General features: G+C 38.1%; 1 protein-coding gene across 3 annotated transcripts in view; it reads left to right on the forward strand.

Annotated features, from left to right (window-relative positions):
• Positions 1-14,230, forward strand: part of TENM2 (teneurin transmembrane protein 2) — a 1,578,682-nt gene that overhangs the window by 578,511 nt on the left and 985,941 nt on the right. For all 3 annotated transcript variants that reach the window (XM_030572355.1, XM_030572352.1, XM_030572354.1), the window contains one exon: positions 7,261-7,371. The gene's annotated coding sequence lies outside the window, so the exon portion shown is untranslated. The remainder of the gene's footprint in view (positions 1-7,260; positions 7,372-14,230) is intronic.

Consider the following 14,230-nt stretch of genomic DNA (forward strand, 5'->3'; position numbering starts at 1 on the left):
TTTCCCCGCAACTCCCGCTTCTTCCCCAACTAGGGTTGCCAGTTTTGGTTGGATGTATTCCTGCAGATTTAATCGCATGCCATAATCTTTAATTGAAGATTAATACAGGCCAATCCTGGAGGGTTGGCAACCCTATCCCCAACAAAACTAGAGACTTTTAAAAGCATGTCCATTACCTTGGGGGAGGAGGGAAATAGGGGGATGTGTTTCCTGGGAATCTTTAGACAAAATGACCTCAAATTTGCACTACAAGCTCCATCTGTGCCCTTTGTTGGCAGAGTGATTTTCACGCAAATCTGTATGTGCATGTCGATTTTTGAACACTTTGTAAAATGCTTTATGCTGAACCTTAACTATGGTGCAACAATGGTGCCACTCCATAATACCTTTAGTTATTTCAGGTCCTGATTATAATTCATTGAAGTCATTAGGAATCTGTCCACTGAATTCAGTGGTCTGTGGCTCATGAAGTTCTTCATAATTCAGTCATTACCTCAAAACACCTACTCAGTTTTTGTTGCCTTTCTCAGAACTTCCTCAAAGTCACCGTTAGGTTTCTGTCATTGGTTTTTACATTCATGGAGAAAGAGGACAAGATTTTCCTCATATTGCAACCTCTCTTGATACTGCACACCGAAACTCCAGTGGGACTGTTTATGTCAGAAAGGTTTGAAAAATTGGCCCTGCTTATAATTCCATTTTAACAGATTCAACTAGTTATCCATAATATTGAAAAGGAAAAAGGAAAACTTTAAAAAGCTTTATGAGTAAATCTGAAATACGTAAAGGATTTGCTTATGTTCTGGAGAAATCCATTCATCTTGAGCTTAGTATTTTTTTCTTTAATTTGTTTTTTGTTGCACTGCTACAATATAGCCAAGAACTTGTGTTCAGATTTTTATGTCTGTAAAAATCTTATTATTATTATTCATTAGCAAAAAAGTCTATATAATTTACATTCACTAATCTCTCACTCTAACACTCTCATATCTTTTGCCAGCTAAAAGGAAAAAAAATAGTTCATAATGTCTTTTAAGTTCAGCCCAAAGTTCATAAACTTAATTTCCATTAAGTGAAGTGATGGTTGGTTGAGGATGAAAGTGTCTTGGAAGTTTTACCACCATTGTCTGCGATTTTATAGTTTTGTCCATATCACTTTCATTTATTAACATTTTTAATAAATATAATTATTGCTTCATCTTGTCATTGAAATGTTTGTCCATTGGGGCTGCACATGCGAGCTTAGCCGTCACATTGTCTCACATGAGGACACAAAAGGTGGGGCAGTTGGTACCTCCCTTAGTTGTCTCTTACTGTCTATGGCAGTGAGACAGAACCTAGCTGGTCTTCAATCTGCTAGACCATGGAACGGCAACCTTTGGCACGTGGCCCGCCAGGATAAGCACCCTGGCAGGCTGGGCAGATTTGTTTACCTGCCGTGTCCGCAAGTTCGGCCGATCGCGGTTCCCACTGGCCGCGGTTTACGGTCCCAGACCAAAGGAGGCTGTGGTATGCGCCGAGGGATATGCTGGCCGCCGGGTCCCGCAGCCCCCATTGGCCGGGAGTGGCGAACCACGGCCAGTGGGAGCCGTGATCAGCTGAACCTGCGGATCCGGCAGGTAAACAAACCTGCCCGGCCTGCCAGAGTGCTTACCTTGGCGAGCCATGTGCCAAAGGTTGCTGATTCCTGTGCTAGACGTTTGCTCAAGCTAAAATTTTCTGATACTTCTGAGAATCCTCAGAACAGCCTTGTATTCTTTAATTTAATCACCTAATCTGTTCTAGCACTTGATGGCTCAAACATTTCTGATCATACCACTCCTTGTACAGGGACCTGAAAATGGCAGCTTCTAAATCTACAGGCTTTAAAGCCTTGTCCATCCTTTGATGGATTAATTTCTCTGAAAGATGGGCACAGCTGATGCCTGTTCTGCTTGAGAGTATCCCGTATCTCGAGCCGGTGCTCAGTCTGCCTATCCTCTATTAAAATCAAGACTCAGTAGTAAATAAATAGGGGGGAAAAATCAATGGGACAGGTTTTCAGCTACAATATGGTTCACACTTTCTTTGCCATCATGGCAATGATGCTAAGGGAGATTGCTTCATCAAGCCACCAGAGTGGCTTGTTTTTCACTTGAACTGGAATTTTACAATTGTAGTACTCCAGGGTTAGGGAATAATTGCTCCTTTTGTTGTACTGCCTTTATTTCCTTCCTCTGATGCATCCTGGTAAATTCAGCTATTGAATATTAGTTCTGCCCCTTTGATGGGATTATTGCAGAAAGCAAGAGGTGCTGGGTAACTTTGCATTTGATGTTGACTTCAGTAAAGCTGTGGTCAAAAGCTTTTAAATCTAAACCTCTCCCTGGGAACTTTTTTTGGCATTATGATATATATCAAGGCAATGTTCTTTTATTTTATTTTTTAATTCAGACTTCTTTAATCATCATTTGTTGTATTCACAACTGTATCAAACATTTGAATTGTGAAAATGACCTTAGCGTAAATTTGTAATATGGCTCTAAACCAAATGGATGTTTTCCCATTTACTTGAAAGGTTTTCCACTATTTCTCTTACTGCTTGGAAGATATTCATTCATCATTTGTCATTAAGTACTTGATAAATGAAAAGAAACAATAAAAGTGATCTCGTCTAAAGGTTTGAAAAATACTTAACATCAGCTACAGTTCCATGATAAAGTTATCCTAATTGAAGAAACACAATGCCTCAGATATAATAGTTTATATTACTGTTAAACTAGTGTAAAAAATTTCCCATCGAAAAATTCATTTTTAAGCATTCTAGAATTAGTTGTTTAGTTTTCCTCTGTGATTTAACTAATCTTTAAAACCAACATTTTTAGAAGGTGGTTTTGTTTGTTTTTAAAGGCCACTTGAGGGTAGGTATTTCTTGAACCTCCTTTAAGAAAAAACAAAAACATGTAAAAATAAAATTGTGTGTTGAAATTTAGTGAGGCATTTTGAACTTAAAAGTAACAGTTCTGATTATTATTTTTTAACCTGTTATGGTAACAAGTAACCCCTTGTGATAACTATGATGAAAAGATGATAGAGAAAACAAGCCGTGTTCTCTATTTTTTTCCAATTTGTTTACTATGTGTAATCATCTTAACTGTTTCCCCAGTATAATTGGTCATAATCAGTCCTCTTTTGTTTGTATGGGTCTTTCCCATATTAACTAGAGGGCGGTAGTGAAGGGAAGGAAAACAATTGTAAGACCACAAAAACTTCCTCTGAGGCTCAGGGCAGATGTAGAAGGGAGCCCTCGGCTCATGGGACCCCCGCAACGAGCCGGTTCTGAGAGCATGTGGGATCGATCGATGCTACGCCTGCCTCATGAGACAGCTTATGGTGTCCAGCGCCATCAGATGGTCCAGAGACATTTATATCGAACACATCACCGGACACTGCCAATACCACACTGAGTAATTGAGACAGCCAACCAGGGAAATAACCCACTTCCTTCCCTGAGGGAGCAAGGGACGCACCCCACTCATGTACCTATCCGCTCCACCAATACTGACTTGGACCCCTTATTCATTCCATGGGGGGTGAACCCAAGCCCACTTATTCACTGACACTTTAAAAAAACCCTTACACCCCAATCTGGGTCTATGCTGGTTATGCGATATGTATGTATCTTTTCATCCTTGCAAATGGTATCTGTAAGCTCCTATAACCCAAGCCTGACCCCAGATGTACAGTACCTACCCTCTCAACCTGTGTATATTTCATTTCAAGTATTTACTTTAATAAAATTTTTAAATCTGAAAGTTTTTTTTTAACTTTTAAGTTGACTAATTTTAAGGTTTATCATGTCCGTTTAATCTTTCATGAAGGCATGCAATGTCTTTTTTTTACAAATTGTTATATGATGAAAGATTGAACATGTCAACTGTAATAAGCATTTTAATGAAATGTGTAATAGATGATTAGTGCAATGTTTCCAATGCAAATGTAAATGACCAATAGCCAGAACTTGCAACTCCTTTCTAAGGGCTAACTATCGATTCAGCTTAGCATAGCAAGGGAAGGAGGAAAACTGGCCAGCAGGAGTCCTGTCCCGGAGAAGGCAAGTTTCTTTGTGATGAATGCAGGAGCATGCTGTGCAGGGCACTTTGCTGGTATTCTGAGCAATAACACAGAATACTCTGGCTATCACTGGCTCATGAAGGCATAATACTCCCCCCTGGCTGGAAGGATGGTTGGACATTTCCCTATAATCTTGAAGATGAATTTGAAGAGCTAGTGCATAAGAGCTAAGGGAGAGACTTGTCTTTCTTGAGCAGTATGCACATCCCACCACCCAACTTGCAGACCAATCCAGTTTAAGACAGAATTTAGCCCTAAGTAAGTTGTTTTTGTTTGTTCTCAATAGATATATCAATCCCAATTCATAATTGATATAACCAGATGCAGTTGCTATGGCCATCTGTTTTCCAAATTCAGCAGTGGCCTAAATGGTGGTGTGCCCACAAGTGTGGTGTAAGAAGGTTGGAAAGTGAGTGTAAGTGATATTATTGACACTGATTTGCCATTCAGTGGATGTGCAACTAAGTGTAACTTACACAGGCGGAGTTGGAATGAAGGATAAGCAGAATCGCACTGAACAGGATGATATACAAAATATAAGAGAAAGCCGGCGTTGAGAGCACCTGCTTATTCATCCGTATTCTTACACCCACCTATTGTTCGCTCTTGTTACAAACTTCCCTTTCACCCTCTCAGCGTGGAAGTTATACCTATTCATACCTACTTAGGCTCACACCAAATTAAACCACCATTTATATCACATCTGAATTAGATTCATTCTTACAATGACAAGGTGGGTGAAATGATATTTTTTATTGGACCAATAAAAGCTATTGCCTCCCCCACCTTGTCTCTCTAATACTCTGGGGCCAATATAGCTTCAATGATACTCATTCTGAGAATATCCTTTGGTGTGATCATGTAATTAGTGCACCTTAAAACGTTCCAAAATTCTGTGTAGGATTAATTTATAACCATAGTTTGCTCTCTAAGCCTTCTGTAATCATTTGATACTTTATGGAGAGCAATAGAGCTAAAATACAATTGTATCTGTACATTTCCATTGAGATCCCGTTCAGGAGTGCATGGTTGTCATGGTATAATTCCCCACTCTGAACCTTAGCGTCCAAAAGATGGGGTACCAGCATGAATTCCTCTAAGCTTAATTACCAGCTTAGAACCTGTAGCGCTGCCACCAACAGGAATTCCAGTGCCTGGTACACTCTGGTCCCCCCAAAACCTTGCCCGGGGACCCCCAAGACCCAGTCCCTCTGGATCTTAACACAAGGAAAGTAAACCCTTTCCCTCACCGTTGCCTGTCCCAGGCTTCCCCTCCCTGGGTTACCCTGGAAGATTACTGCGGTTCAAACTCCTTGAATCTTAAAACAGAGAGGAAAATTCACCTTTCCCCCTCCTTCCGTTCCCCCCCTCCCAGACTCTCCCTGAGAGAGAAAGTAATCCTAACACAGAGAGAAATTAGCCTCTCTCTCCCCCTTCCCTCCTTTCTCCCCACCAATTCCCTGGTGAATCCAGACCCCGTCCCCTGGGGTCTCACACCAGAATAAAAAAAAACAATCAGGTTCTTAAACAAGAAACTTTTAATTAAAGAAAGAAAAAACAGTAAAAATTATCTTTGTAAATATAAAATGGAATAGGTACAGGGTCTTTCAGCTATAGACACTGGGAATACCGTCCCAGCTTAAGTATACAAGTACAAATTAAAATCTTTTCAGCAAAATACCAGTTTGAACTCCTTTCAGCCAAATACACATTTGAACTCCTCCCAGTCAAATACACATTTGCAAATAAAGAAAACAACCATAAGCCTAACTCGCTTTATCTACCTAGTACTCACTATTTTGAACTTATAAGAGCCTGTACTGGAGAGATTGGAGAGAAACCTGGTTGCACATCTGGTCCCTCTGAGCCCCCAGAGTGAACAACAACCAAACACTAACAGCACACACAAAAACTTCCCTCCTTCAGGATTTGAAAGTATACTGTCCCCTGATTGGTCCTCTGGTCAGGTGACAGCCAGGCTCGCTCAACTTGTTAACCCTTTACAGGCAAAAGAGTGATGAAGTACTTCTGTTCTATTAACTCCTACTTATCTGTTTATGACACTGGTACATCAGAAAGCTTCTGTTTTAACCAGCAGCAAATTTCATTTGTTTCATTAAAAGTAATATTGTCAGCTTAATCTATTAACTATACAGAATGTTAATGTAGCATTGATTTTTGACTGCAGTCATAACGATTGAAAAAAACTATGTCTTTTATATATAATGATAATATATGTACCTCTGTTACAATACTCCTTTAGAGAAATGAGCTGAAATCCTGGACCCAACTAAACCAATAGGAGTTTTGCCATGGACTTCAGTGGGGCAACCTACCATGGTAGTTTTTTTGTGGTTTTTTTTCCTGCCCTTACTGATTTGAGACTCTCTGGACATTGGGCTTCTGCTGTTTAAACTCGTTAGGCAGAATGACCAATCACTGGCTTCCAGTTGTTTTCTTCTTAATGAGCATCTGTATTCCCACTGCAGGTTGGCTCCTGTGTTTTCTTCCTTTCATCTTCTGATCGGTCTTGTAAGAGAGCAATCTGTTGTCCAGATATGCAGAAACCTGTTATGGCCAGGGCTGGCTCCAGGGGCTTTGCCACCCCAAGCCGCGATCGCCATCTGCGGCAATTCAGCGGGAGGTCCTTCGCTCCGAGTGGGACCAAGGGACCCTCCTCTGAATTGCCGCTGAATATCTGAACTTGCCACCCCTTTCTGGAGTGGCTGCCCCAAGAACCTGCTTGCTAAGCTGGTGCTTGGAGCTGGCCCTGGTTATGGCTGTGCCCAAATAACTCCTTTCTCCACCCCAGCCTCCAAATTGTGCTTTCAGGGTAATGAAAAATCCAACTGAAGAAAATGTGGGAGTCTTCTTTATAGAGGCAGGCGTGCAGGGTAAGAAAAAAAATCTTAGACACCAGTGATTGGTATCTTTGCCTAGTAGTTCTAGGCAGCAAAAGGATATCCACTGGCCTAAACTGTCTAACATTTCATTGCAGAAACCTGATCTGAAGGGATGGGAAATCTCTCTTTCTTTGGTTGGGGAACAGATTGTAAAAGCTATGGGCACTGGATTTTTTTAAATCTATATTTATGGTATTTTGTGATTTTTCTCTGAACTTTATACATTTTTCTTTCTTCCTGACAGTTACTTCTTGCTTTTTATTGCTAAACAAATCTGGAGCTCTCTGTCACTTTGTGTGGAGTGGACATCACCTACAAAGCCTGTTGAATAACGTGTTGGAGGTCCACCACCTTGGTGAGTGAAATCATAGTTACAATTTTATGTATTGTTCTGATTCAGGTTGTGTTTGTATTGCTGACCAGAGTGCTTCCATGCAGGCTTTAAAAATGCCTTTCCAGATCTCTGCAGAAAAGTGCTTTTTGTGGAGAAAAGCAATTTGTCCTAGCATTTTCCTTTACAGAAATCTGCTTCAATCTCTTCCAGCCCAATTGAACCACTTCAGAATACTTTACAAAGAGAAGCCTGCCCTTTCTCTACCTGCCTGGATTTTGCTTTTGTTTGAATTGCCTATCCTGAAAGAAAGACCTGTATCAAACAGGGGTTTTAGGAATTTGTTGTTGTTGTTAAAATAAATTGTTCCTTGTTCAAGATGGACCATTTATTCAGAATCCTAGAGCAGTAAAAATTGTTTAGCCAGTCAAAGCAATTGGTTGACTGCATACTCCTAATGTTATAAATCTGCATATAATATAATATGCCCTGTGCAAAGGAAAGATAAACGAGAGAAAAAATCCTGTGAATTGTTGGTTCTTTCATGGTCCTCTAACTGCCAGCCAGAATGCTCACAAGGCACCCTATAATTTAATTATGTTGTACATACCCTCTGGGAATTCATATAATTATATACTTTAGCACACTTCCCTAGTGTGTCCAGTAGAGAAAAGCAGGCTGTCTTTTTTAGGAGCAGCTCAAGAGGACAAAGAAAATATAACCCCTTGAGTTGATGATTCCCCTAGAAAAATTAAAACAAATCTAAAATGAAATAAATCATTCTGAGCTCTGCACCCTTCCACGGTTCTTAATTCTACTGTATACTAATTCTGAGGTAGATATGGCAATCCTTATTCAAGCCAAATTGCCATAGAATTCAGTGCATGTTTTGATTAAATAAGGAGGGGTAGATTTGGTCCCTTTATTAAAAATATTTAGTTTGGTTTAGTATTAAATTTCAACTGTATAAATATCTTTCAAACCAGGCATTAGATACCTTTTGGGCCTGATTTTCAGAGGTGCTGAGCACCAGACTCCAGTTGAAGTCTCAGTGGACTGCAAAGGTTCAATGCTACTGAAAAATCAAGCCATTTTTCAGCATTCTATTTGTTACAGTGGCTCATTTCCCACAAGCAATGCAACTTCTTGGCACTATGAACTGACAACTTCTTTCTTATTTCCTGGCTGCATAACTTAATTTTCCTGCAATTTATTAGAGCATTAAGGTCACTGCTACGTAATTATGACACATCTTGTTCTGACTGCCTGAAGCTCCCAAATTTGCAACATTTATATTTGTGTTTATATAAAAGTTGATATATGTAATACAGGGAAATTATGTGAAAGATAGCTGAAAGTAATCTAAAAATATGTATGTAAAACAAACTCTTTTTAAAGAGAAGAAAATCTGGTATTTTGCAAATCTGAGTATTGTTGTGGTAATTATTTTATTACATTTACAAACACATCTGTCACCTTTCATATCTAAACATGATTTTTATTTGGTCATCCTCAGGGTCACAAAAAGCTAAAAAAAATGTGTTTGAGCTGAGGTTGACTTCAGTGCTCCACACTATTTAATAACCTTCTGCACCCTTGCATTTATATGAAGTAACCAAAAGTAGGTATAAGCTAAATACTGGAAGAGAGATTTTTCTACCAGGCCGGCTTGGAGATCCTTGCTCATAGGCAAAGGTTGTTTAATGGAAATGTTGCTGGGTTAGCCCTCATTGATGCTCAAGAGGAATAGAATACACACAGATCTCCTCTACGAAATGTATAAGGATTTTTTCAGTAACAGTTTCCACTTTGCTCCCATATCTAGTGATAATGCTCCTTGAAACCATTTAGAGGCTTATTTCCTTCTAAGTTGCAAGAATGTTGCTGCTAATGACAGCTGACCCTCATGTTGGCCTGAATGTGTTTGCCCAGTTTCTGAGGAATTTCTTCAATCGGAGTTGCCAGTCACTCTAGCAATGCTTGAATTTAATTCCACACTGTATTTTGTGTAAGGAGAATATAGCTTTAAGCATCCCCTGATGCTTAAAGCTATATTTTTATATATGTTTCCTGAGAAGGCTGATGGAAATTTCAAAACATTGTCTTCTGTTGTTCAGCTACAGTTTCAAGAACCCTTCCAATTAGATATCCAGTTTCCTACTTGATTTCTATTGGGTCACTGTTGGTACTTCTGAATATTGTTTCTTTCTAAGTCATCTCTTTATATCTGTGCCTTATTTTCACACTCAGTCCTCCAGTGGCTGCCCTAACAGGCTGATTAAGCACCAATTCTTTTGCCAAAATGCATGGACTTCATATTCCCTCATCCCTCCCCTGCTCTTGTTATCTTAAATCAGGACAGCATGTTTTTTAATTTGTTCTTTATATATTCCAGATGAGTCTCAACCTTATACCTGAGTTCACATAGTTTCGTCTCAATTTCATGATATTCTTTCATGTTTCAGTTTTCAAGCTCCAGTTTTATCATCTAAATGGAGGTCTTTAGAAGGCCCTGTTTTTCCTTCCTTTCACTGCCATGTACCTTCTTCAGAGTCTCTTTTTGTTGTCAGTCCACCATCTTTTCCATGTTCTTACTGTCAGGGCTGGTCCCCAAAGTATATGTCAGAGAGGAATACTCTCTCTTTAGTTTATGTCTAAAACCTCAGTTCTCTGGACCCTGCCATGTCTGCAATGTTTGTTATTCCACAATCCATCTACTTTTTATGTATTTTATTTTTTAATCAGTTGGATCTTCATATTTTCTGATTTATTCTGTGCTAAACGTTAAGTAAAGCATCCTGTAGGCACTTGACTTTAGTACAGTTACAACAGAATGATGTCAGTTGAGTTACACCATGATTGAATTTGGTAAGATATATATTTTAATTTGTTTTACATGAAAAAGGAGCCCTATGCTCATGGTACTTGAAGACTTAGGGTTTGATTTTTCCACTGCTATATATTTTGTGTAATATTTGTATTTGTGCAGAGTGAATGTAAGATTCTATTACTGAAGTGAGTGGAGAACTCTGAAATCATAGTGTTTTACCTCCACTTTGTATAAGATGCACAGAGGTGTAGTATTGATTTTAAAAAAATATTATTTGTTCTTATTTTTGTCATGGCATATGTTTGTTTTTTGTTGGCTTTTTTGACGTTTATCCCCTGAATAGCTAACATTAATCTTTCAAAAATGCAAACACTATACAATTTTTTTTAAGTTTTCTATTAGTCGTATTTTAAGACATTATTTCATTTCTTTCGATTGATTTTTTGAATCTTTCTATTCTTCAATTTTTTTTATCTATTTTTTGCTCTTAAACTGAAAAACAACAATTAGAAGCTACTAAAAAGCTATCAGCTCTCGGAGCACTGGAATCACAAAACCAATATAACTTCTCCTCATTGTCTATTTCTTCATTTACTATTTTGCAGTAGGTGCAGGGAAAGTTCTGTTCTATGCAATAGTTAAAATTGTTAATTATAAAGTTGTCAAATGCTGTTTGAATATTATTCTCCCATGCATTTATCACTTTTTCGTGCAGTCACCTCTCATAATAATTTCCAATATAAGTGCAAATTTATTTTCATGGAGTACTGAATAAATATGACATTGGCCTTAATAAAACAGCAACTTTCCAGCATCCATAGAGCAGGGCAGAAGAACAAGAATAAAAATGCAGTTATAATGAGCCAAGATGTGAATAATCTAGACCAATCTAGAATTAGGACAGCTATCCAGAGGGATTAGATATTTTGAAAATCATGGTTTCCTAAACTATATTTGAATGAATCAACTTATTTCTGTAAGTGTTAAAATTAAACGGGTGGGACCTTAACTTTTGTACTCAAGTCTTCTCTAATGTTGGTGGCTTTGATGTTACTGAGAAGAATTGTGTTTCTCCTGCCAACTAATGTTTTCCCATCTGACCATAGCAGTCTGTGCATTCATAGACTTGGCTAAACTCTGCTAAATTGGCAGGAATAGGAGAAACCATTTTGCAACTGCATTTAATAAGGTAGGGTCTGAACTGAAGGATGTGGATGAAACCCAACTGGTCTCATGTCCTACCTGGATAGCTAAGAAAGAGAATTCTTTTAAAAAAATGTTTCATTGGACTCCCAGAGATTTAGGAAAGATTAAGAGAATTCAACCAGTACAGTACCTCGAAGGTGGTAAAGAAGAGAGCAGCCAAGTCTCCTAGCATCTTTCTGGACTTACTCTAGAAATCAGTTGTCCTAAGCATTTAAGCATGATGGAAAATGAAAAATATAGAAAAGATATAAAGATTTTCAAATCAAATGTATTAGCATTTTAGCTGATAAAGGTTATAATGAGAAGTCATACAGGTATACTGGCATTCAACATGGAGAAAATTTGAATAGATTGTAGAAAAGTTTTAGCCAAATTTGTCTGATCGTTGTAGAAGGAACAAGGTTAAATGCCGATTAAAAAAATGCAGATTGCACTTAACTTTTTCAACCAAGATTATTTTTAGAACTAGCACCAAAATTTCTACATTCTGTGCTGAAAATATTTATAATTTATGTATTTTTCCTAGTCTTTAGTGAGACACAAACTATCTGTACAAGAATGGCTGATGTATAAAGAGACAAGGTGAGTGAGATAATGTCTTTTATGGGATTAATTACTTCACCCACCTTGTTTTCCTAATATCCTGGGACCAGCATGGGCACAACAGCATTGCATACAATGATGTATAAAGAGAGATTCCAAGCTCTTGATCTTTGAGTTATCTAACTAAACGTATCTTGTCCTATATGTCACAATTGAAAAAAAAAACAAAACCAACCCACTAATCCTTATAGTTCTGTCTGTGGATTATCTAATGGGTAATTACGGTGAAGAAACTATTAGAGGAAAAATGTTTCAGGTTTACTGCATGTTCTAGAATGTAAGTCATGAGAAAAATACATTAGGAAGGGTACAAAGCAACATTTTTAAGAGTGACCTGGGTGGTCAGAATCTAGATTAGAAACTTAGAATGGCAAATAATGGTTGTCATGGGAAAAACAAAATATGAACATTGTAAATCTTGGCAAATGACCCTCTCTGTGAGCTTTTATTGAATAAACTTGCTCCGGATGAGGAAAAGCAATATCCCAGTTTTACCACTAGTGTTAAAAATGTCCTTTATTTGTGATTTACCTCATTATAACATCTTGTTCTAAAATATGAAGCAAAAGCGTATGGTAAATATAGATTTTGTGGGACTGATCCTGAAGGGTCAGCAAAACTTGAACAGCGCTTGTAGTCATTCAACGGAGTTAACTGCAGGACTGACCCCTTAGAGCTTATCCCGAATTGAATTGTTTCAAAGTAAAAAGGAGAAGGGTTGCACAGAGTAATCTGCCTTGGAATACAAATCTGCTTTCATATGCTATATGACTCAGAATTCAGACAGACAATATATGTCAGTAGATAACTTGGTAAAAGTGTGTCCTGGAATAGGATATTATGTAAGCAGTTAATGGGTATAATTGGGAGTTCAAATGTATTCACTTTAAGGTAATCAGAAGAACACCAGAGATCTAGCTGATCTAGCTGTTTGAATCATCCCATGAACACTTTCCTTTTTATATATCTACTAATAAAATATTACTGATTTTATTTTTAAAATGGAGAGAAGAAACTCACTATTTGAACAAGTCCCTTCCTCAAAGATGCCACCTTTATTTTCGGCCACATTTTTACAGCAGAAAGAGCTAACTGGTCTTTACAGATCAGTTATGAATACAGTTGCAAAGGTAAAACCTATTTCAGCACTGAATCTGTCCAGAGTCATCAAACTGCTGGTGGTTATGCTAACTTGGAAGTTTTGATAGATCTTTTCCAAAGGTGGCTGCAGGTTTTGCAGAAGGGGGAAGCTATGTGGCCATTACAGTGAGAAATAAAAATGTTCATACCTAATGGGCATTTCAGTGTATCAGGGAAGACCCACCAGCATCAGTACTCCATCTGACAGCTATATATATTGGCAACAGAAGTTGGGACGTGATTCAGTTACAATAAGCCTGAAAGCAGGCTAAGATGTTATCCTGGAGATGACTGTTATTGACTACAGGAATGAAAGTATTACTGGCAAGTGAGATACCTTCTAAGAATAATTCAGTTTTGAGTAATATGGAGTCTTCTTAGGATGGTAACGGTGCAGTAGACAAACATGTCAGTGGGGCATTGGAGAGTGAAGAGATTATGCCTCAGTGTAACTATGTTGCAATTGCAGTAGCATATGAGGCAGGATGAGTCATAAAACAAATAATTTTGCTGTGGACTTTTTTCTGCCTTCAGAATTAAAGTTGTCAAAGGAGACAGTTGCATAGGGTATTTCAAACCTGTGTTTTGGGCCCACTGTAACTTTTATTTTAAATGGCTGACATGTCAAAGGGCTCAGTATTTTCGTGTGTGTGGGATGGAGATTTCACTTTATCTTGATGGCATTGTCCATTTTAATCTATGTTCAAGGTAGAATGCATATTTAGAATATATTGTTAATAGTGGAATTTATTTGTATTACTTCCAAGACTTTTACACTACATTAACAATAACAGTAAAAGTCTTGGAAGTAATAAACATCATAGAAGAGAACTTCCCTGAACCAAGTTGTTTACATGGTAAGGCTTCCTTCTAGTAAACCCTCATGGATCTGCTTAACTTTCACCATGTGAATTTTTCCATTTAAATCTTTGAAATAAGTATGTAAGTGTTCCAGAAAACAGAAATAAGAATCACAGGCAAAGGTGGGACTAAACTATTCAATGAATTTGGGAACAAGAGACCCCTCCTGAACAGTGAAAACATGATATCGTTGTCAGAATACCCCAAAAGGATGATATTACTGACTGTGACAACTAGAGAAGA

The sequence above is a fragment of the Gopherus evgoodei genome, chromosome 8 (genome assembly GCF_007399415.2).
Source record: "Gopherus evgoodei ecotype Sinaloan lineage chromosome 8, rGopEvg1_v1.p, whole genome shotgun sequence".
Lineage (NCBI taxonomy): Eukaryota > Metazoa > Chordata > Testudines > Testudinidae > Gopherus > Gopherus evgoodei.